Here is a 23,807-nt window from a genome sequence, read left to right on the forward strand (position 1 = left end):
CATTAGGATGTGCGTATATACAGAACCAATAGGATGAGAGTATATACAGAACCAATAGGATGTGCGTATATAGAAGAACCAATAGAATGTGAATATAAATAGAACCAATAGGATGTGTGTATATACAGGACCAATAGAATGTGCGTATATACATGACCAATAGGATGAGTGTATATACAGAACAAACAGAATGTTCATACACACAGAACCAATAGGATGTGTACATATACTTAACCAATAGATTGTGGGTATAAATAGAACCAATAGGTTGAGAGTATATAAAGAACCAATAGGACGAGAGTATATAAAGAACCAATAGGGTGTGCGAATATACAGAACCAACAGGATGTATGTATATACAGAACCAATAGGATGTGAGCATATATTTATAACCAATAGAATGTGTGTATATACAGAACCATTAGGATGAGAGTATGTACAGAACCAATAGGATGACTGTATATACAGAAGCACTAGAACGTGTGTATATACAGAACCAATAGGACAAGTGTATATACATAACCAATAGAATGCGTGTATATACAGAACCAATAGGACAAGTGTATATACAGAACCAATAGAATGTGTGTCTAAAGAGAACCAATAGAATGTGCGTATATACAGAACCAGTAGAATGTGCGTATAAATAGAACCAATAGGATGAGAGTATATACAGAACCAATAGGATGTGAGTATATGCAGAACCAATAGGAATAGAGTATATACAGAACCAATAGGATGTGAGTATACACAGAACCAATAGGATGAGTATATATACAGAACCAATAGAACGTGTGTAACGTTGGGGCGGGCCCTGTGGTGCAGCTGTTAAGTGTGCATGTTCCGCGTTGGGGCCCAGGGTTCGCAGGTTCTGATCCTGGGTTCGGACTTGGTGCCGCTTGACAAGCCATGCTGTGGTAGGCGTCCCACATATAAAGTAGAGGAAGATGGGCATGCATGTTACTTCAGGGCCAGTCTTCCTCAGCAAAAAAGAGGAGGATTGGCAACAGATGTTAGCTCAGGGCCTATCTTCCTCAAAAAAAAGACAACAACAACAAAGAGTTGAAGGTTTCCTTGCTGGTTCATACCAAGAACCCCCTGGAGGGGATGCAAAGGCAACAAGAAAAAAAGATCCCTCTATAGGGAGCCTGTTATTTATTAAGAACGTAAATTAATAAGCACCAAACATTTAGGATTAAGTGGCAAACTGCACGATATAAATAAGGGTATCTTTTAAGAAAAACCAAGGAAAAGATCCTTTTGCCACATGTGAAGTCATACAGTTTTCGTGGCTCAAACGGAACTTAAGGGAGGAAAAATTTCTTTGAAAAAACCCAAAACTTTAATGCAGCTCTTGTTTTGACTTCACGACTGGCGATTTCCACAGACAGCCCTCGCTGAAGGTCTTCAGAGAGTGGGCATCGCTTGTGAAGTGACTCTCTAAGAGCACACAGCAAATTCTCCTTGAATGAAGCAGAATTTTGGTCAGCTATTCTAAGAAACTTGGCACACACACCCCGCCCCCAGAGGGATGAATGGTCACGTTGTCAACTCCATCCTCCGTCATCCTCTTGTTTTGTTTTTTAGATGAGCATATGCTGCCTTGCACGGAACCACGGTGGTGTGTTGGCCACACCGATGAATGTCAGCCTCACGTTCAAACACATATCAAGGGACAGTCTGCTTCTGGCTCAAAATGCCCATCCTCCCGGTCTGCACGGAGTCGCTTTTGGGTTTTAGGTTTTCTCAAACTGTGTCCAGGAACCCACTGCATCCTAATGATTAAGTCCCTGTAAAACTGCAGGTTCTTGAAATGTAGCCCAGACCAAGCGAATTAAAATGCCTGTGGGGCAAGCTGGAAAATTCTATCTTCCCTAATTCTTTAGGTGGTTTATAGGGTTCAGGATTTGGGCTACCCCAAAATACGGTCCCTTGGCATTTTGAGATGTCGATGCAAGTAATCTGCAATCAATCTATAAATCAAAATTTGGGGTGAGTTTGTTATGAGCCAGTCTGAGAGCTATAGACTGGGGGTTTCTTCTCCCCAAGGAAGGAAGCACACTCCAAAAGTGGGGTGTGCAGAGTGGGTATATACCGTTTTGGAATAAAGAGCATCCATCACATATGACAGGAATATCTCTTTTACTACTGTCGCGAGATACTTAGCCAGCACTGCAGGTCGATGGTCACAAGATCAGCAGTCACAAGGTGAGCACAGCAGGTCGGTAATTAATCCTCAGTTCCCAGGAAGAGATGCTTGTCCTTAAAGAAATGCCGATGTGGGGCAAACGACATCCCTATCTGTAAGAGCATCATTCTTGTCTTTGGGACATTGTAAATGTTTAAACTAAATGGACAATGCATGTCCGACACACCACGTCAGGCCGTTTTGGAAAAACAAGGTCAGGCTGAGTTAGTTTTAAACCAAATGGTGACAAGAGATTTTCACATATTGAGGTGTACGGCGTCGCTATTTGGGTTCAAAACTGATTCAGTTTGAACAAAAAAGCCTGAATTATGGCCTATCCTACATATATTGTACATCCGCTATAACCACTAAAGCAGAAAATGCACTCAAGATAAGAATGCAGACTTCCCATCCCGTTGCTAACGCCCAGATGAGTCCCTTTGCCAACACTGGGGTCACGTTGACCTGCTAATTTGCGACTGAACATCTCTTTAAAACTTTGACAAAAATGTGTTCTGGGTGTGTTTAATGAATGTTCCTTGTTCTATAAAAAGATAAGACTGTACTGAAACCCACGCTTCTCCAGAACACTGTTTATGGCCTTCCCGGGTTATAATCCTCACTCTGGCTCCGGTAAATCTCACCTGATTTCTCTTATTTATTGAATGGTTATGGGTCATTTTGCTTCCTCATATACTCCAATATATCGTATTGCTTTTCATTTATCCATCAGGATATTTTCAGCTAAAGGAGTTTTTAGAAAACGGCAGAAGCAGAAAGATGTCTCTGACCTTCTCTCCTGAAACAGGTCCATCAGACCCTCATATGAGAGAGGCCTGCCTTGTATCCAGAGATGAGGAGCATCCTTATCCTCGAGATAGGGGGACCAGAGAAGAATCCTAATAAGCAGACCTAGCTAAATTTCCCCCGACGTCCTGCGCTAACCCCACACGCTCAGACCTGCAGTGTTCCTCCATGGCTGCCCGCTCTTTGTCGAGCTCGGCGTGACGTGCTTGGGTTCAACTGTTTCTTTGGGTCTTCATTTTCTTATGATGGGTGCCGCGTCACGTAGAACTTATACTAAATAAACGTGCTTGCTTTTGTCCTGTTCCTCTATCTCTGCCAGTTGAATTTTCAGACCCTGCCGGAGACCCTCAGAGGGTCAAGGGAAACTGTTTCCTCCCCTACGTAATTCTCAGCTGGTTAAAGTCTGTGGACCACCGATGGAGTGGAAGGCAGATGGGACGGAATTAAATCAATAAAAAAGCCACACGGAACAGGCACATAAATGTACCCACATGTCAACACACAACAACGTTGGATCAACACGAAGGAGGCAAGAAATATGTTGCCTGCACGTGTTTTGAAAGCGGGGATTTTCTTACTGAAAAATATTGAATTGAAACACGCATACCACAGGGAAAAGTGGATAAAGGAGTTTGGGACGTGTGACCTTGTGCTGCTTTGGCGTAGTGATTATTTTGAGCTGGAGACGCTTGAAAACCTGCAGACCCAGAGAAGTTGTTTCTGAATTATCTGCCTAACGTTTCTCCAAAAGGAACCCAGTTGTCATCAATCCCCTCCTGGAAATTGTCCATCTGGAAGATGGACTCTCGTTGGAGGAGAGGAGACGAGATCCCACACTTGGACAGACCTTGTCACAAACTGTCACCCGTCCGGTCTGTTCTTCTAAGGATCCAGCCGTTTTTCCTAAAATCATTGACTCACCCCGGTGGGACCCACATCTCCCTCCTTCTCCTCTATTAAGACGGTAGACAAACTCTCAAAACTCACCCCTTTTTGGGGTATTCACATTTTTTTCTGTGACACCCCATGCACATAATATTAAGCACTGATGAATTTGTGTCTCTTTTCTCCTGTTAATCTGCCTGTTGTCACTTTATTCCATAGACCCGGTTTTCGAACCTGGGAGGGCAGAGGGAAAATCTTCCTCCTCAACAAACAAATGCTACCAGCATCCACGGATGCAGGAGCCCATACCAAGGAAAATGCCTCCCTGTGTGTCTACACTGCGGATAGCTTTGTGCATATATGGACATATTCGTCTATGTATATACTGGCATATATATATGCATATATATATATATATATATATATATATATATCTCAAGTGTGATGTGGTATTGCTGGGCCACACGGAATGCATAATTCATAAAAACTGTTTTCCTTTCTGATGCTAATTTAAACTGATTATCCTGTAGAGCTAATAATAACTGTTCCCCTAAAATTATTAACATGTGAGTGATTGAATCCAGAGACTGCCAGTTTAAATTTTCCTTCGGACAAATATTCATTTGATTAGGCTTGAGGGTCAGCTGCCCCATACAGAGACAGCACAGAAATGAATGAGCGTGTTCCAAGAAATCTCTACAGACACGGAAATTTGAGTTTCATATAATTTTTGCACATTCACGAAATGGTTTTTCATTTTTTCCCCCAACCATTCACAAACATAAAAACTGTTAGCCAAGGGCCACGCAAAGACAGGTGGCAGAAGGCACTTGGGGAGTGCAGTTTGATGACCTCTGATTTACGGAGTGTCAGGTTTGTGAATTTGAGGTGAATTTCCAAAGATGGGATAACTAACGCCAGGAAAAATAAATTATAACACCAATATTTTTTCTGGCAGTGTTCTCACCTAAATGCTAGCTGTGGTTGGCGTTTATGTTACAACATCTTGCTTCTCCCCTATTATGTTATAATGTTGCTCAGTTGAACAACTGTGTATCTTGTTGCAAACTTGTCTCTCTGGCCTCATTTCTAACTCCGTGGGAAACATCTCAAAGAGAAGAAGAGACTGCTCAATTCAGACCAAAGTCTTCTTAGGAATAAATAGAAGCTTTTTTGGTCCCCAACGTTCTCCAGAGTCCACCCATGGATGCTCTCATTTAAATAAAAGATGTTGATTATTTTGTTAATGTCCTTCCCCTCCAAGAGGAAGGACCAAGGAAGTTAGGAAACAGATTAAAAAAATAAACCTCTTTTTATTTTTTGGAGTGTGGAATTTCCTTCATACGAATTTGTAGCCCTATGAGAAGGTTGCAATGCAGTATCTGTTAATGCGTGACCGTCTTTGGGTGGGAATAAAGATTTAATATTAAATTGAGAGGGAGAGGATGAGCATGAAGAAAACCAACTCCATCTACGGCTGACTGAGAACTGTTCTTGTGGGAAGGACATTTCTCTTCTTACCCACTTCTCTACCCAAGAAGAATACTGTACTATCTCTTTTCTTGTCATCCCATGCTCCTCTTAAGGTCTTGGACTTTTCTCTGAGATTTTTATGTTGCGAGCAGCAGTAGAAACAAATGCAACCCAAGATAAATCTGACCTTTAAATCTAATTATGTAAAGGCAACCTTTCAAATTAGCTTGAGAAAAAAAGGACATGAAGTGTGAGTGGTTCAGACCGATAGCATCGTAGGAAAACAGATGAAGAGGCAAAGGGAGGGATGGTTCAAACGGCCAACGAACACGGCAAGCGATTGACCTCAGCAGCATTCAGAAAAAGGGCGTTGGCATCGCAGTGAAAGAGATTGTCATGATCAGGCTGTGAAAGAAAATTCAATAAAGTGAATCCAAATGAGAGCCAGTGGCAGCAAGGGCGTGGGCAGGTACCATGTTTGGACGTCCCTGTTGGCACCAAGATGAGTTTGCCTGAAGAAACCTTACTAAAATCACCTTGACCTTCCTTTAGTTTCCGCCATAAATCTTAGTCACTTTCTCACAAATTGACCACCCTCCAAAGCCCAAACTCTCTTTCCTTGAAATGGTAATTAAGGGCCAGCCCAGTGGCATAGTGGTTAAGTTCACATGCTCCACTTCGGCAGCTTGGGGTTCGAGGGTTCAGATCCCAGACTTGGACCCACTCACTGCTCATCAAACCATGATGCGGTGGCATCCCACATGCAAAAAATAGAGATAGTTTAGCTGTTAGCTCAGGGCCAATCTTCCTCACCAAAAAATAAAAAATAAAAAAAAATTTAAAAACCCCAGTAATTAAGCCCCTGAGTCTTCTGCTTCTTTGAGTTTTTAATTCTTTTCTGGGAACTTCAGTGCACCCAAAATACTAATAAAATTGTATCCTTTTTTCTCCTGTTAATCTGTCTTTTGTTAGCTTAATTCACAGCCCTCGGGTGGAGTCACAAGAGGGTAGGGGAAATTATTGCTCTCAATGTTTAAATGCTGGGGACTTTGGAAGTGACACATTTACTTCCAGAAGCTTGTCTGTACTTACTCACCACCTTCTTTTTCCCCACACCCCTTTCTTCAGCTCTTCATGTCAACTGCACCTTCAAAATCCAGGTCTTGTTTACCCCCTTAGTCCTACTCACCAGCAGATCTCAACCTGACCATGACACTGTCAATGCAAAATAACCAATAACTGTTCTGTAGACAGGAAGATAAGGTGACCTTTCCTTGGGCCAGAGTAAGGAATATAATCCGGGAAAAGGAAAGAGAAAAGTGTTCAGGAGAAGCGTGGTTTTCAGTACAATTTTATACCTTTTTAGAACAAAAAAATACATTAAGCCTGGCCAGGATGCATATTCCTCCAAGTTTCAAAGAGGTGTTCAGCGGCAGATTAGCAGGTCAACAGGACCCTGGTGTGGGGAAACGGACTAATACCGGTATTACCAATAGGACGTAGGAGGGGAAGAACCATTCTTCTCTTAAGAGAGAGCGTTCTTTTACTTTGAGATAATGTTTAATGCATTCTTTAATGGTTAAAGCAGATATACAAAGTATGTTTGATAAACAAGCCGTAAATCAGACTTCTTTAGTAAAGCGAATCAGCTTTGAATCATATATCACGTACCCATAGACCTCAGTATGTGAAAATCTCTTGTCGGCACCATCTCCCTCACATCTTCTGGCTCTTCAACACTGCCACCTCTTAGTCCGAGAGAGCAGTAACGTAGGCGGGATTTATAATATTAACCAGTTTGGGAGAATCCTCCTGACACGTTCACATTGCTGATAAGAAAGTGTCCAAAACTCTTCGCCTTGCTGCAAAGCCCCACTTATCTTTCAGACTTTGTTTCTGTTCTCATTTCCTGTAAGACTTTCCTTTGCATCAGCGGCTCTCAAACTTGAGCTGCATCAGGCTCCCCTGGAGAGCTCGTGCCATACAGATCGCTGATCCCCCACCCCACAGAGCTTTGGAGGCAGTAAATTTGGGGTAAAGTCTGTGATTCTGCAATTCTAGAATATTAGCATGCCCCCCACCCACTAAATAAGTCTGTTCTTATGACTAAACGCAATGTAGCCTCTGATTACTTCTCATCATTTCACCCAGTTTCATTTTCATCCAAAAACACGTGTCTGCCACGGCTTCGTAAATTTAATTATTCTTTTTACAATAAATTTATACTTTGGAATGATTTTAGTTTTACAGCAAAGATAGTTCAGAGAGCTCTCACATACACTTCTCAGTTTCCCCTGATGTCAATAGCTTACACGACCATGGTACATTTGTCACAGCTACAAAGCCAGTATTGGTATGTTGCTATTAATGAAACTGCTGATTTCATTTGGATTCCATCGGCTTTTCCACTAATGGTCTTTTTCTGTTCCAAGATCCAACTCAGGATCTTAGAGGAGGAGGAAATTTTTTTCTTCCTCCACCTGGGGACCTGTGATATTCGACTGGCAAGAGATAGGTTATCAAGAGAATGACAAACAATTTACTAACACGTTCCTCTTGCACACATATAGGAAAACTCAGCGATGAACCACTCATAAGGATGGGTGGAACTTGGGCTTGTATAGCATTTTAACAAATGTCGATGCAAATAATCCATAATCCATCTATAAATCAAAATTGAGATGAGTTTATTATGAGCTAGGTCTGAGGACTAATAGCCTGGGGCCTTCCCTCCCCAAGGAAGGAAGAGCACCAAAGAAGTGGGGTGTACAGAGTGGGTATATACCATCTTGGAATAAAGAGCACCCATCGCATATGACAGGAATGTCTCTTTTACTGCTGTCAGGAGATGCTTAGCTGGCACAGCAGGTCGGTGGCCAACAGGTCAGTGGTCACAAAGTGAGCACAGCGGGTCAGTAATAAATGCTTAGTTTCCAGGAAGAGAAGCTTATCCTTAAAGAAATGCCAATATGGCAGGAAACTACATCCTTATCTGTAAGGGTGTCATTCTTGTCTTTGGGACATCATAAATGTTTAAAGCAGATGCACAATGCATGCCCAACAGGCCACCTCTGGTGCTGTTGGAAAAATAAGGTCAGGCCGAATTAGCTTTAAACCAAATGGCTTCCTCATATACTCCAATATATGCTAATGCTTTTCCTTTGGTTATCACAGAGAACAATACATGTGTGGAGACAGGACAAGACAGAGGCAAAGAATTTCAGGTGAATTGTGGGAAGGTAAATATATAAAGTATGTAAAGAGTGGGTGTGTTTGTGCAGGTCCATCTCCGTGCCAACCCTCCATCCACTTCATGGCCATAAAACCTCCCCAGGAAAGGGATCTGTGGCAGTCCCCATTCTGCAGAAGTTTCTGCTTTTAGTCAGATAAGGGACACTCTGGGAAGCTGTCTTTCTGCATCTGTTGCTTCTCAGTTGCCTCCATCTCAAAACGATCCTTACGCCCAAGTGACACAGTTTGGAGTGTCATGTTCTTGTCCTCTGTAGTCTCATACTGCATTTTACCATTTTTAAAAAAAACTTTTCTATTTCCCTCTACTGGAATCCAAGTTGCATGAGAGAAAATGCCAGTTCTGTCTTCTATATCCCATGATCCCCAGGACAAAAATGGAGCCTGACATTTAGTAGGCGTGCAGTGTCTTTTGTTGAATGATTAAGTTCATTATCAGCATATACTCGATGCAAAAGGCGGTCACACTGCAGCAACGTGGGTGATACCAAAATTGGAAACAATCTAGATAGTCAGTGCTGGGAGAATGTTGACACGGCGTGATTTATTGGTACTGTAGAATAAAGTGTTATTGTTAAAGTATGGTGGGTGCCAGAGGCTGGGAGGTGGGGAAATGGGGAGCATTTGTATAATGGGGAACAGAGTTTCAGTTTCGCAAGATGCAAAATTTCTGGAGATGGGTCACACACGGTGTGAATATATTAGTATACTTGCGGTGGTAAATTTTGTTACATGTCTTTTACCACAATTTAAAAAAAAAAATTATTTGGAAAGTGGCTATGGAAGTAAAAAATCAAAACAAGACACAAAAGCAATATGTATAGTAGAGTTCTATTGATATTGCAAAAAGGACTAGGAAATGCATGGGATTAAGCATATTTATTTGGATGGCTGTGTGTGGATATGGTATATGCACACATATAGATACACAAAGGTGGCATCATGTGCATAGGTATTTATACATATGCATACGTGTTTGTATAGGCACACACTCAAAGTTGATGCCTTTTGACTGTTAATATTAGCTGCCCGTTGTGGGGCAGTCTGCTTACAGGGGCTGGGAAGGTAAAAAGAAATTTCTTTCCTTTTCAACATACAATTCTGTCTACGTTGTAGCTATCTATAGGGGGAAGGTTTTAATGTATTTCCTTAAAGTTAGAAGCAATAAACATAAAGAGAAGAGAAAGAGATGCTGTTTCAGGTGAAGGATATGGGAAGTTGATGACACTCAGAATTTCTCCGTCTCCATGGAAACGAGCCTTTCTTTGCACGCGGTGGAGCCCCCTACTTGGGATCCTGAGGTGCTGCCATTCGGAGGGCAAGGCAGCTGTCTGGGGGGTTCAGTGAGTTCAAGTTGTGGCTATACCCTGGTGAGGAACGTTGGGGACCCAGTCCTGAACCTCAGCCCCGAATTGGAGTTGATTCCCAGGAACCAAATTTATAGATGTGACAAGTTTGGGTCACAAGGTTGAGGGCACAGCCCCCAAGACCCTTCTCACCCCTGATGCCAATCGTGAGTTTGGGGGTTCTGCACAATGACCCTCAGGTTGGATGACATGCTAGAAGGACTCATAGAACTCAGTGAGTGTTTTTCAGCTCATGCTTGTGGTTTAGGACACAGAAAGGGTAAAGATTAAAATCAGCCAAGAGAAGGTGTGCATGGGGTAGAGTCCAGGAGAGATGGAGTGTGTAGGAGGGGTTGGGGAGATAGGGGTGGTGATAGAGTTTCTGTTGTCCTCCCCATGGACTCATGGACAGTGCTGACTCTCCTGGCATCGATGGGTGACAGCACTTATGGTATTGCCAACCATGGAAGCTCCCTAAGCCTGGTGTTTGGAGCCATGAGTGGGGCTCCCTCATGTAGGCATAATTGATTAATTGATTCATTTTTTCATTCTTTGCCCGAATGGTTGACCTCATTCTCTAGGTCAATTGATACTGCGTGACCCAAAGCAATCACCTTCTATCACATTGTTGGTGGTTCTGGCATGGCTAGCCCCACCCTAAATTTCACTGATAGACTATCCAGCGCCACACAAGACCCCCAGGCCAACAAGGAAACTGGGGATTATCTCCCAGAACCTGAGGACAAAGGCCAGACCTTCTCTTTGGTCAAGGCTAAATTGTCTACTACCCAACAGGCAACTGATTGATACACCAAGATATCCCTCCACTTATCTACCTAGGAGAAACATCCAGAAAGATGATGCAAATCCTTCAAGTGTTTCCCCAGGATTTGTAGATTTGCAAAGGAGGATGCATTGCAACAGCTAGGTCTTAAGTTAACACGAGGGAAGCCATCCTAGGGAGAGGAAGCAATATTGTAACTATGACCCTTACTCACTAGTCTCTGTGAATACGGTCTAGGCTGCATGTAGCCTAGATGATTAAGCACCTCTCCCTTTTTACAAAACACGTGATTGATTAGTTCTATGATTCTTGCTCACATGTATCTCCCAGCTGTGATAAGACAACTTTGTTCTCTGAGTTCCCAAGAACATCAAGATCTCCAGGAAGAAAAATTCTGCATTGGTGCCCCTCATGAATGACAGAAGAAAGAGATAACGTGGTTCCTGGAAGTTTGTCACACCAGATGGTCCACGTGCCTAAACCCCTTCCTTCCCTTCCTATTTGCCCTCTATAAATGCCTCAAGATTCCGTATGATTTTAAGATGGTTCTTCAGGACACTAGTCTGCCATTTTCCGATTATGCTAACTAATCGGATAAATTTTCCTTTCCCCACCATTGGCTTGTTTGCAATTGATTGGCACCAGATTACAGCAAGCAGAACCAGCCCCTTTTTGCTTGGTTACAGCATTAGAAATTAAAAGATCAGGCTGGGGTCGATCAAGGAGGCATCCTTTTCTTTGCATGTTGGTCCAGGACAATGGCGTCTTTGACTGGAGTCAGAACTCTGCCAAGTGCAGAATAAATACTGGCAGATTCATTCCTGTTGGCTTTCTTTTATCTAGAATTTTCTCAGACTACTGCCCAGCTTTTGTGACCAAACAGCCTTGCCTCAGACATGCTGAAATGAATAACAGCCTTGTATCTCGGGTTCTCTCCGCAAGAGATGTGTGAATCTCTTGGCTTGAGGCTCTGGGTGCTAGCTTATCTTATTGGCCACACATTTATAAGTCAATTTGTAGGGTGTATCACTTCCACAGAGAGCTAACCTCATCCATTTCGAAATAATCCTCATTGGCTTTGGTTTTTAACCTTCCCATGCACACTGCATGCGTACCGTATTTGAAAATCATTTTCTGTTTCCAATAACGGTGAAATGTACTTGTGTGAGGCATTCGTTTTCTTTGGGAATGTGTGATGGATTTACAGTGATTCCCTCAGCTCAATATTTTCTGATGATGAGCAGTATTTCAGTACTGTATAAGGAACTAAGAAATAATACAGAGACAGCGACAAAATTAAAAGCTTTCAATCTAGCAGAGGAGCCTAAGACACACAAGTGGACTCCCAGCTCTGAGACAAGACAGAATAAACTGCTATATGCTGAGCAATAGGGAAATTCAGAGCAAGGAGTCATCAATTTCCACCTATGAGAAGGCTTCTCAGAGGAGGAAAAAAAATGCTCTGGGTGTTAAAAATTAAGATGCTCCTTGATTTGTAGAGCATAAGTATGCTCTGCTCCGCAGACTCGAAAAATTGTGCTACCAAAATGGAGTGTGAATGCGACCTCAGTGGGTTTCTAATGGAAAATACATTGGAAAAGGAGGTTTGGAACCTATTCATTCACTATTTCCAAAGCTTTACAGAGTTTAGAGGTCTTTCTGCAGAGGGTAAATCTTAAAATGACACATCTGTGAAATGTGGCAGTTCTAGAACACTGGGTCAGAAGTCCCCTCAGAAACCAAAAAACGTAGGTGTTTGCATATTTGAGTAAGTGTGGTTCTTGTAACCGTTTTCTAAACATAAGGCTTTATTTTAAAATATTTACTTTCAAACACAAGCAAATGTCAGAATAAAGTGTGATGTAACTGGGGCTGGCCCCGTGGCTGAGTGGTTAAGTTCGCGCGCTCCGCTGCAGGCGGCCCAGTGTTTCGTTGGTTCGAATCCTGGGCGCGGACATGGCACTGCACATCAAACCACGCTGAGGCAGCGTCCCACATGCCACAACTAGGACCCACAACGAAGAATATACAACTATGTACTGGGGGGCTTTGGGGAGAAAAAGGAAAAATAAAATCTTTAAAAAAAAAAAAGTGTGGTGTAACAAAAATGCATGTCTATATTAGTACTATGTATCCTTGTCGGTCAAGCACAGCAGATAATTTTCCAGGCTTTTCCCTTATCATTTTCATTCTTAACGTGGAGTAATTTTTATGGAGCAGAAACTATCAACGATCTGCATGTGAATTTCCCTCTTTAATTGTTGTTGGTAACATTCTTCCTACCTCTTATAGTCTTCCTTTTCTTCCTTCCTTCCTTCCTCCCTTCCTCCTTTCTTCCTCCCCTTTTTGAATGGCTTCGCTGCGCAATTTAATTTTCAGTCCACTTCAAATTTCTTTTGGTATGTGGAGTCAAGTAAACCTCTAACTTCATTTCGCGATTCCTTTCCAAACACTGAACCAGTTTCCCCAACACTATCATTCAACAATCTCTTCTTTCCCTCTGTTTGAGAAGAGACCTGTTTCATATATTACTTGAGAATCAACCAAGAGCTGCTGAGAGCACCCTGGATGTTCTCTGTGGCCTTCCGGCTCCTCTCTCCATCTTTCGCCATGTCCCAGGCCCTGGAAGGCTGACTCCTGTGGACGTGTCAATAGGACTCAGGTTGAACACAGTGAAAGGGAAACAACGGGAGAAGATGAGAAGGCAAATGAGAGAGAAGTCAGGAGGTTTGACTCCTTCCATTGCCTCCCTGCTGGCAGATGCATGGTCCTGCTCCAAGTAAATTGAAGAGGGAAGATGTGGAGGAAGGGATGAAAGAGCCAACAAATTAATGAGTGGACTTTCAAAGGTGTACATCATTAAAGAATAGGGTTTAACTGATTATGCCCTATCCAATCTCTGTCTTCTCATGGATCAGTTGCACGAGACGCTACATATGTAGGATGGAAGGAGTCTGAGCTATGATAGACACCATCGACAACCCGGTGTGCATCCTTTGTTGTGTGACACTGGACATGCACCATCGCTTTGCATTTCAGCTTCCTTAGCTGCAAAACAAGAAGGTTGAACTAGATCATCTTGAGCATTCCTTACAAATCTTCGAGGCTTCTAGAAGACAAAGAGTAAGATAAATTTCCCAAATCTCTTTTTTCCCTTATTTGTAATGTAGAGAGATTTTCCCCCTTCCTACTCTTTGTTTGGAATAAAACTTTGTGAATGAGCGATGTTGGCCTTTCATGGGTTATTCAAGGTGAATTATCGCTCAAATATTGGAAAGATAATTCACCGTTGAGAAATGTTGGATGATGCCATCCTCGCTCCATTTGAAGTAAAAAGTAAAGCGTGTTTTTACACAGCAGAATACCTACTAAATGTAAGTCTTTAACAAGAAATGGCAGAGCATTATAAATAAAATCAAAACATCATGAAATAAGCATATCTAGACAGAAACAGGTTTACATTTTTAAAAAAGAGAGGAAGAAGTAACGTTGTATAATGGTATGGCCGACAAAGCAGTTCCGATGATGGAATTATGAAATCCAGTTTGGGAAGTCAAATGACCCTTTTGAATTACTGACTCAAGTGCAAGATGATAAATTGTGAAGGATCAGTAATGAGTGACATGTGCAGGGCTGGGGATTTTAAACATGTGTTACTTATGAGTTCTCCATTCCCCAAATCAAGCCTTCTGGCAATAAAGAAATAAATAAGCCAGAATTATGGTTCATGCACTGGTTTGACCTGAGGCTGTACTAATCTCCATTACTAATGAATAAAAAGAACGAGAAAGGTCCTTAATATATTCCACATGTTAAGAATTGTTTTTTTTTACTCCCCTGGCTTTATCTTGACCCTAATTACTCTGTAGCCTGACCTCATTCTTCCCTTGAACTATGACAATATGCTTTATCCTCATTTGTTGCTAATTATTCCATTCCAAAGTAATTACTGAGGGAACACTTGAAAGTATAAATATGAATATTTCATATGCCTGCCAAGCATTCCGTTATTTTTCTGATATTCTTTTCTCTTTTTTTCACCAATCTGCCTTTGTCTTAGGGAATCATGTTTCATGAAGTTGAAATTGGCATTTGTTCCTAATCATGCTGCCATTTTTCAGAGAACACTGATGTAGGAATACTGCAAGGCTTTTGGAGAAGATACACTTTTTTTTTTTTTTTTTTTTTTTTTTTTTTTTTATTTTTTCCTTTTCCTCCCTAAAGACCCCCAGTACATAGTTGTGTATTCTTCCTTGTGGGTTCGTCTAGTTGTGGCATGTGGGACGCTGCCTCAGCGTGGTCTGATGAGCAGTGCCATGTCCGCGCCCAGGATTCGAACTAAGGAAACACTGGGCCGCCTGCAGCGGAGTGCGCGAACTTAACCACTCGGCCACCGGGCCAGCCCGGAGAAGATACACTTTTAAGAGGACCATTTTGGTGGATAAGTTCTTCCATCCATCCTCAATAGCTTGAATGGAGTCACGGCATGCAAATTTGCGTGCAAGGGTCACCACCCTTGCTGTGGCCGTAGCAGGTTGTACTAGCTCGCTGACCCTCTTTGTCTTGACCAATGAATGCAGGAGTTTGCCATAAGGCTTCTGGACAGTGCTCTAGCTGAGCCACAAACAGGTGGGGAAGCACTGTGATGGGCTATGAGAGGGTAAGCCTCGTCCAGAAACATCACGTTGTTAGAACATTTGCTGCAGTCCATGATGTTGCCTCATGCTGAATCCATTAATTGCATGCAAAAGAATCGGACTGCCATGTAGAATGACAGTCTATAAATGTGTTATAATTAATGTATAAAATTCATTTAGTGAATATTTTAACTATCGCTGTCAGGTGTCGTTCTGATCTGCCCATTTCCTCCAGCTAGGAAATATACTTGGGAGGCTAAAGGATATTTAGAAAGATCATATTGTGTTCACAAAGTCATCATATTTAAGTGACTTGAATATTTCCTGACTTGAGACACAACATGATTGAAAAGTTCATCTCTATAAAAAGGGGTGCACCTCCTTAGAAGTGTGGACTTGACCTCAGCTGGCCAGTGTGCCCTCTTGTAGGAAGGGTTATGCGTGAACTGCCAGCCCGGCCCCTATGACCTTCTTCTTTGTTCCACCTCACTAGACTCTTAGGATGGCACACTCTCTCTTTCTGGATATGTTCACACCTGCTCTAGAGTCTAGCTCTCTTCTATGAGTCATTCTTCTCCCCAAAGATGAAGATCTCTCTCTCTCTCTTTCTGTTGTCATATATTATGGTTTACAGTTTTCTTCATGCAATTCTTCATTTCCAAGTAATACATGCAATGTGCACACAGTACAATATCCAAAAAAGCAAATAAACACGTGAATGTTTATTTAGGATCAGTCCAATTCTAAATTATAACAACCACATATTCAAAGATTTGTGGAAGATTTCCTTACACAAAAATAAGGTTATGTTCTCAGTGGGTCACTTACTTACAGTTGTACCTCAAAAATCAGGGATGACCTTAAGATGAACAGAAATGGAGAAAATCTGTGACCTAGATAGTGAGAGATGATCTTACTATTCCAGGGAAATTAATCTATGACAGAGAGGATGGGTAGTGATTGTCTTGGATCAGGGAAAATAATCTATGACTGATCCGTGGTGGTCATGATCACCTCTGTCCAGGGAAAACAGTCAATGACCAAGTTGGTGAGCCCTGCTCACCGTGATCAGCTCAGTCCAGGAAAAATAGTCAATGACCAAGATGGTGGGTGGTGATCATCTCATTTTCACTTTTACTAGAACAAGTGTTTGAAATACGGGATTTTCCACTTCAGCCTGTGGTCCTAGAATGATTTGCTGGCTAACAAGCTCAAGATTTCCTGGCAGATGAGCTGTTGGAAAAACTGCTTAGGAGAAGGTAGGTCAAGCTTGTTTTGGGGGCTCTTGTAGCTCCCCCTCCTGCAATTGTGCTGCCCCCCAAAAAGAACATTCTGGCCTCTCCCTGCCCGACTGAGATGCACACTGTGCATGCTGCCTGGACAGTTTTCCATATTGTAGAAGCATTTCCCTTCCTTCTTTACATCTGACTGCCTATGTCGCATTGGTCCCTTTCTTCAGGTTCCTGATGAATGACCAAAGAGATGTCACAAACACATTCTTACTAATGGTCCCGGTGGCAATGTGAATCAATGCTTAATATTTACAGGTATAATTGCCTCTACCATTGGAAATTTGACTGCCTTGGTTAGTAGTGAGAGGTGGGATGGCAAAGGGCCACAGACCTGTGTGAACTTCTCCTGGTACCCCTCCATGCAGAGGCTGCCTACCCCTCTGACACTTCCATCCCCATCTCTTGTGGTCCAGCCTCGGTGGCTGGATGGAAATGGGAAGTTCTGCTCTGGATGGCTGGGTAGGACTGAACTTGGTTGAAACATTAGGTTCATTTTCTCTCGCTCTCTGTGAATATAATACTTTCTTTAAACAAAAAAATAATCATATTGCCTCCAATGTTCTCATGTCATGTAGAATAGACAGCCACAGGCCAGGACTAAGCTTGGCAGCAGAGCCATTTCTCTCATTTCTGCGGGAAGTTCTGCGTGGTTGAGGTGGGCTCTTGGGGAATGGTCATGAGGCCCAGGTGGAGGAAATTTGGGGTACCAAGAAATGCTCTTTCCCAGTGGGTCCCAGAAATGGTCATGAAGTTCTTTCATCTGTGAATACTTGTAACGCAGTCCCTGGAGGTGAGAGGCCACACAGGAGAGGAAGATGTGGTGGCCAAGAGCAGAGCTTGAGCAGAATTGGACCAGAGGAAGCCACAGATGGTGGGTAAGGTTTTCCAATAGTCCTAAGATCCCACTTCGTAGAGGGATTGCAAGGTATCATGGCATATTGCTAATTTGACTTAATATTTGGACATACAACTTGGAGGAAAGTTGCTTAAAGCAAATACCCATAATAAAGTGACGTGTTTAATGTTTAAGTTAGTTTATGGGAGGGTTCTTAGCAGAGAAGATATTGTTAAGATTTTTATGTCCATCTTTTCTTCACAACCGGGGGAATGAAACAGAGATGTATAAAAGAATGGAGAATGAGAAAGGAAAAGTAGTGAAAGATGTCAGAGGAGCGTTAATAGGAAATTTAGCTTGGAATTATTGTTATTCTATTTGAAATTATTAATGATAATGCCATTTGGGAAAACTCCATTTACACAAAGTCTCAATCTTTGTTTTTGAATGAAGGATCTTATAAGCCTGCTCTCTCTCTAATCTTTCTTTCATGGATGCTCTTTCCAGAAAGAGGACTGAATGTGCACAGTCTTACTGCTGCCTTGAGAGAAATATTGCCTAGACTGTGGCTCTGATATGTTCATACCTGTTGAAAGCCGCACTGTGAAACCACAAAGCCGACTTGGAGCTCCTTCCCCAACCAGAGATGGAAATACCAGATTCCACAAGTTCACTTTAGCACAACCCACACATAAAGAAATAACTACCACCCCAGAAATGGAATATTGTGATATATACAGTTGCATCACTTAACATAATTACCCTCTTTAAGACTAACCCATTTTCGTTGGTTGAATGGTGTCTCCCCCAAGTTCATATGTTGAAATTCTAATGCCCAGGATTCAGAATGTAGTGACTGTATTTGGAAGTAGGGTCTTTGCAGGTGTAATGAGGTTGAAATGAGGTCATCAGAGTGGCCCCTAATCTGATATGACTGGTGTGCTTGTGAAAAGGAGAAATTTGGACCTAGAGACGTGCGCAAGGATTGGCCATGTGAAGACTGAGGCAGAGATCTGGATGACATGTCTACTAGCTCAGGGATGCCAAGGATTGCAGAAAACCACCAGAAGCTAGGGAAAAGGCATGGAACGGACTGTCTCCTGGAGCTTCCAGAAGGAGCCAACCCTGCCCACACCTTGATTTCAGACTCTTGTTGTCCCAAACCATGAGAGAATACATTTCCATGTCTAAACCACTCAGTTTGTAGTAACTTATTATGGCAGCCCCAGCAAACAAATAGACACATCATCTTGCCCAAGGTTTTAATTTCTAATATACCCTCCATTTCAGTTCACTTACGAGAAATTGAAGAAATGATGGTGTTCGTCTCCTGTTTCAACCCATTCCTGCACTCCGTCTTTCCTCAAGCAGCAGTCCTCAACCAGGAGACATTCTACTTCCCACCCACCCCAGGGGACACTGGGCAGTACCTGGGAACACTTCTGGTTTCAGAACTAGATGAAGAGGGGGTACTTCTGGAAATGTGTTGAGTAGAGGTTAGGGATGGTGTTAAACATCCTACTGTGCACCAGACAGCCCTCCATAGGAAAGAGTTATTTGGCCCCCAGTGTTGACAGTGCCAAGATGGAGAAACCCTGCAGCCGAGTACTACAATAGCTTTGAACTATGGACTATTAAATTTGGGAAAGTCTAATGGTATTGCAGAGGCTGCTTGCTGTAATTATTGGCCAGCTTCATCCTATTTCAGCTAGCAGATTAAAATGGCCTGGCAGATACTAATTGTCATGAAAAACCTTTACAGAGGCGCCCAGGCCAGCGCCCAGGGAACCCATCACCCACCATCCACAGGCTACGGCATGTGGAACTGTAAGAATTCTGCTCCTCAATCACCTCTCTGCTTCCACTGGGTTCAACATCCTGGGTGCTCACGTCCTATAATCCTGCCATATCCACTATGTGAAAGAATTCTGTATCAGAAAAGGCACATTCGTGGTCCAATGCAGAAAGCAGCTTTCATCTTAAGCTGTTATTTTTGTGTCCTTTCCATGTCTTCAGGCCATTGAAGATCGAAGTGTGATCTTATTTTTGTTAAAAATGTTTTAATTTGCTCTTGGACAATACAAAGACACTGTATTAGTTTCCTCGCATTGTTGTGAAAAATTGTCACCAACTGGGTGTCTTCTTTTTTTTCTCCCCAAAGCCCCGGAACATAGTCATATATCCTAGTTGTAGGTCATACTAGTTCTTCTATGTGGGATACCACCACAGCATGGTTTGATGAGCCGGGAAGCTCATTGGCATTTCTAGGTTTGTAGATGCATCACACATCTCTGCCTCCGTCATCAGGTGTCCGTCTTCTCCCTGTCTGTGTCTCTTCTCCTTTCTTATAAGACCTCTAGTCCTTTTGGATTAAGGGCCCACCCTACTCCAGTATGACCTCCTGTTAGCTAAATACATCTGCAAAGACCCTCTTTGCAGATTAAGTCACGTGCAAATGTTGGATGAACATGAATTTGGGGGGAACACTCTTCAACCTGGTATAACCATCAACAGAAACAGAAGATATCGTTAAACCAGCTTGCAGACATCTATAAAGATCTGCTAAATTTGACTACATACAATTGCAACAGCTGTGGGTCATAAGTATGAATGGATGACATGAATCTCTCTCTTTGACTTCCATTCATCTGTTTTAGTGAAGATGTGTTTGATTTTATTCAGATCTCTTTCTGACCTTCCTTACACTGATGACGGGAAATTTTACATCCTCTCCACTCTTATAGTTGATTGGTACTGTTGATGTAAAATAACCAATAACCATTCTATAGATAAGAGAGACAAGGTGAGCTTTACTTGAGCCAGGGTGAGTATTACAATCAGGGAAAAGCATGGTTTTAAGTACAATTTGATACCTTTTTGGAACAAAGAACATACATCAAATATGCCCAGGATACATATTCATCAAAGTTTCAAAGAGGTATGCAGTTGCAAATTAGCAAGTCAACATGACTGGGATATGGAGAAAAGGACTAAGAGTGTTACCGATGGGGCATAGGAGGGGAAGTCTGCATTCTTATCTTAAGAAAGTGCATTCTGTAATGGTTAAAGCAAGTATACAGTGTGTAAAGACATGCTTCTGTAATTCAAGCCGATTCAGTTTTGAACCCGAATAGTTACCCCGTATAGCTCAATATGTGAAAATATTTTGTCAACATGCTAGTTCTAAAGTAAGTCTCGGAGTTCTCTCTCCCACCAGGATTCTCTAAGAGGTGATCTGGGTGAGATGTGACAAAGAGAGAGGAGACGCATCAGCTGTGAGATGTTTCATCCTGCATCTCAATGGCAGGCACTGGGAATTGTGCAAGCGGGTGTTAACCCGTTTTAATCATTTTAGTTAGAAAAAGATATGCAAAGTCTAGGGGAAGAATCTCCTGCTCTTGCGATTAATCCAGAAGAGGAAAGAGCATGCCCATTCCTGGGGGCAGTTCAGAAAGAGGACGTGCTGGGTCTGACCCCGATGTCACCAACAGAACAAGCCACATCTTCTCCCTTTGGAAGACAGGAAGGAGAAGCTGCCACGAGGAAGGGTTTGCCCCATCTTGTCTCCCCTACAGGAACAACCGTTTCCCTCTTATAGCCTTGTATGATATGTTAGGAATGTCTTCCTTTTGAACTTGCAAGATCGCCAGCCCCAAAATGCTGATACAGTTGCATCAGAATTCACTGACATTCGGTTTGTTTGGGATGTGGCTTTCCTGTGTAGGGTCTTAAAATTCCACATGCATGACTGGCCCTCTGAGAGCAACCCCACCGCTGACGGGCTTAGTGGGAGAGTTGTTCTGCGTCCTTGAAAAGAAACAAAACTGAGATTAATCGGCTAGCGAGAGGCTTTGCCAGTGAGCTCACAAATAGTTGAGGAGGGGAAGGGGAAGGAGCAAGGAGATTAAAAAAGTGCTGGAGGCTTCTGTCTGGAGGTGGGGGACTTTTATGTGGGGGCCGGCTCGGTTTGATTCTGTTTCCAGATATACTTAAGGAGGAATTAGGAGGAACTCAAGAGGTCCTGGGGTTTCCATGACACCAGGTCTGTTGCCATAACTTGGCTGCAAGTTGTTTCCTGCTGTCCGGAGCCAGAAGGTGGAAAGATAGTGCTGGAATAAAAAGGTGCCAAGGTTAAAAGTGGCTCTTGATATGCAAAGAGAATATTAGAGAGAGTCAAATCCTAAACAAGGGCACATCCAGCGCCTGCTGGAGATGTGAGGGCCATGAACTGTTTGCAACAAACACAAGGAGCCAAGTGTGGTGGATGGATATAAAAAATATGGCATGTAGATACAAGGGAAGTTTAGTCTGCAAGGAGAAGAATGGAGTGGAAGCAACCCAGATGTCCTTTAGTAGGTGAATGGACTTTATGCAACGATGCTCAAGTCAGCTTTCAAAATTACTTTAGTAGTTTCGACAAGGTACACTAAACAAGTTGCACCTGATTTGTTTTTTTGACTCTGATGGAAACAGTCAGAGCGGAACAATCAATTTTCTCTGGAAGTAGCATGGTAATTAGACGACAGAGAATGGAAGAAGCCCAGAGTTGGGGACGTCTGTGCACCTGAGGGGTTCTCTGGAATGTACATGGACCTCTGGCAGGGAAAATGTTAACCCACGGCGATTTGTCCTGGCTGTGGTTGAGTTATAGTGTATAGGTACAGCTACTGGGTTGTTTTAACACCTTTGGGTACATTTAAACAAACATTTTAAATTTTAGAACAGTTTTAGATTTGCAGAAAATTGTGAAGATAGTCCAGTTTTCCCAGTTACTAACATGTTGTATTGGTCTAGTATGTTTGTTACAATTAATGAAGCTATGTTGAAACACAGTTATTAGCTAAAGCCCATGCTTTAATTAGATTCCCTCAGCTTTTTCCTGGCCTCCTTCTTCTGTCCAAGGACCCTACATGACATCTGGTCATCATGTCTCCTTCGGCTTCTCTTGGCTGTGACAGTTTCTCAGATTTTCCTTGTTTTGGATGATCTTGATGGTTTTGAGGAGAACTTCTCAGGGATTTTAAGGAATGTCCCTCATTTGGGATTCATCTGATGTTTTTCTCATGATTCAACTGGGCTTGTGGTTTCTGGGGAGGAAGACTACAGAAGTGAAGTGCCTTTCTCATCACCTCATATCAAAGGTATGTACCGTCAACGTGGCTTATCACTGTCCATGTTGAACTTGGTCACGTGACTGAGGTCGAGTTCGTCAGATTTTTTCATGGTGAAGGTAATTATTATTTTCCCCTTTCCATGTGCCAACTAACATGGAGTAATGCTAGGAAGAGACCTATATTCCACATATGAGAACAAAGACCAAAGAGAAAGATGGAGAGAGAGAGACAAATGTAGATATCTATCTATCTATCTATCTATCTATCCCTTTCTCTCTCTCCATCCATCCATCTACCCATCCATCAATCCGTCCACCCATCTCTATGTCTATCTACCTACCTACCTACCTATCTATCTATCTATCCATCTATCGATATCCTAAACTAAAATATTAAAATCATTCCTTATTTGGACGTTGGAACATTTCTGCATCCCTCTAGCCATTGTTGAGACATCTTTCCCTTTCTTGTGCATCCAATCAATTAAGGAAAAGTATTTCCTCCTAGGATTAGCTGCACGGACATGCATTTCCAGTCCTTGCTCACCCTCAAGTGACTTCTTCATGGAACTGCAGTCTGCCATGAATGAATCTGATACAACAGTTTCTCCCAAAGGCGACTAGAACATGAGGACTTTGTCAAAAGCAAAGCAAACCTTTCTCCTCCCCCAAAGCATCTGTGTTTTCCTATAAAACGTTGCTCAAGATTAAACTCTATGGGCATTGAAATGGCAGGTTGCTTCTCTGTTAAGTGTCTGCCTCCCCTATCCTCACTTGGTCCTACCACCAGCCTTACCTCTGTGGTGCCTTTTACCTCCACCCAATCATCTGGTGCCCTTCTCTACCCCTACTGGTTTCAGGACGTAGGAAAAGTCGTTCTAGTGCTTTGAGCTCCAACATCTTCAGCAAGCTTCTGTTCACTGAAGTCATTCCATATCCCACCTGAGAGAGCATCACCGTCTTCATCAGGGGCAGACACCTTGTCAGAGGGGAAGAGATGCTCTGAGGGGAGATGGTACATCCTCTCTGCTCACAGCAAGGGGCCAGGACTCCTGGAAATGCCCCACTCAGCTACAGGAGACTGATGCTATGCCCCGGGAAGCCCAGAGGAGCAAATATTTGGTGCTCAGCATATACGGCAACCATACAATTGTCAGAAATGCCTTTGTGGTCACCATTTTTATTCTTGTTTCCCAAT

This window comes from Equus caballus, chromosome X, assembly GCF_041296265.1.
Source record: "Equus caballus isolate H_3958 breed thoroughbred chromosome X, TB-T2T, whole genome shotgun sequence".
NCBI classification, from domain to species: Eukaryota; Metazoa; Chordata; class Mammalia; order Perissodactyla; family Equidae; genus Equus; species Equus caballus.